Source organism: Oncorhynchus nerka, unplaced genomic scaffold (genome assembly GCF_034236695.1).
Source record: "Oncorhynchus nerka isolate Pitt River unplaced genomic scaffold, Oner_Uvic_2.0 unplaced_scaffold_2536, whole genome shotgun sequence".
Taxonomy (NCBI): domain Eukaryota; kingdom Metazoa; phylum Chordata; class Actinopteri; order Salmoniformes; family Salmonidae; genus Oncorhynchus; species Oncorhynchus nerka.
Window position 1 is genome coordinate 295 of NW_027038761.1, and position 1,829 is coordinate 2,123.

General features: G+C 46.4%; 1 long non-coding RNA gene across 1 annotated transcript; it reads left to right on the forward strand.

The window, feature by feature from the left end:
• The first annotated feature begins 298 nt into the window (after positions 1-298).
• On the forward strand, positions 299-1,298 carry LOC135567135 (uncharacterized). The gene is made up of 3 exons (XR_010462267.1): positions 299-339; positions 960-1,072; positions 1,223-1,298. It is a non-coding gene; the product is annotated as an uncharacterized LOC135567135 (long non-coding RNA).
• Positions 1,299-1,829: the final 531 nt, after the last annotated feature.

A 1,829-nucleotide genomic window follows, 5' to 3' on the forward strand; every position in this document is an offset into this window, starting at 1 on the left:
TTCTATCCAAATGTGTTATTTTCTGAGTTTTATTTCTCAATACTTCAGAGTTTGACATCAGATTGTTGTTCTATTTTCAGGGACAAACACAACAATAAAGTCTTTTTCATCAAGAAAACGAACAGATCATTGACTCTCGGTACTGTGAGAGGGGAAGCTTCGGGTATGTAATTCAGTCAGTTTGAACTCATTTAATAGATTTAGATTCAGACTGCCAAACCGGATGGTATACTTCATCTCTATGTTGATCTGTTTCCATTCAGGTCAGGAACTACTCCTTCCAAATCCCTATCAACTTAAGTTCGTCCCCACCAACATGCGTGTCACTGTCCAGATGAAGTGAGTGACCAGGGACATGAGACATCTCTTGTCTCCACTTTGTTTTCCACTTGAATAATTCAATAGGACTTGTCTTCCCACTGTGTGGTGACAGGTTGGTATTGACTGTGGACTCTGGAAAGAGCAGGGGATAGTTTCTAAGAGGTTGTTTTACCTCCAGGGGCTGATGATGGTCTGAATCCTCCCAGACATTCAGAGTCCAGGGGAGGGGGGGACTAGAAGGGAGCTTGTGAGTCTAAGGGCTCCATTTGCCGTAGTGCGAGTAGGGTGCGGAATTTGGAATTTAAAGGCAATGTTTCCGGGCGGAGACTGCAGTCACGTAGTTGTTGCGTATGTCGTCTCAATGGGAAATGACCTTTAAATGTCAATCACTATACTACCGCAGACCTTCAGCGCTACGGATTGAATCGAGACTTGAAGCTTTGTCTGAATCAGACAGTGTGGCAGGACTTCTGTTCTGTATGAGGAGATGAAGGCCTCAAGACAGAGCTGCATAAGGCACATTCTCTCATTGTTGTTCACACTAATTACAAATGGTCACAGAGCACTTGGCACTTACACTGTGGGTTTGTTGTAAGTACCGTAAATGACCACTAGGTGTCTCCTCTCCTCTGACGCAGTACTACAGAGCTGCTGGTTGTTCACCTGTGTCATAATGATGAGATGTTTAAATGCTCTGCCTTGATGGACCCGCGATCAAACCAGCGAAGAATACAATTTCATGAATACACAGGTATGGCATCCCACAGACAACACTATACTGTGGTTGCTCTCTGTTTGATCATTGCAAACTCTCTGGTCTTTGTATGATAAAAGTGAACAAAGAAAGTAAGAAAGAAAGAGAGTATAAAGGTTGAAAGTGTTTTTCTCTTGTTCTCTCCAGGGCTATGTCCATGAATGGCCTCTGCCAGTGTCTCGATTCTACAGGAGCTCCTACCACTTCCGCTCAGCAGTGGCTGTAAGAACTAAAAGATTTCTCCAATGTGTCCTTTCCTAAAATATCAATGTCAAACGACACTGTCCAGGTAGCCTCACAACTACTACGTGTTGTATGTTGTGGGAGAAAACGACCCGATCTAATGCTCTGTCTCCCGTAATGCTCTCGTCTCCCGTAATGCTCTCGTCTCCCGTAATGCCTCGTCTCCGTAATGTCTCGTCCCCGTAATGCTCTCTGCCTCCCGTAATGCTCTGTCTCCCAGAATGCTCTGGTCTCCCGGCACGCTCTCCTCTCCCGTAATGCTCCCTGTATTATAGCTGGTCTCTCCGGTAATGCCAGCCTCCCGTAATGCTCCAGTCTCCCCGTCTCCCAGTAATGCCTCGTCTCCCAGTAATGCTCTCTGTCTCCCAGTAATGCTCTCGCCTCTCCCCGTAATGCTCTCGTCTCCCCGCAATGCTCCCTCTCCCGTAATTATCTCTGTCTCCCGTAATGCTCGTCTCCCGTAATGCTCCTCGTCTCCCAGTAATGCTCTGTCTCCCAGTAATGCTCTCGT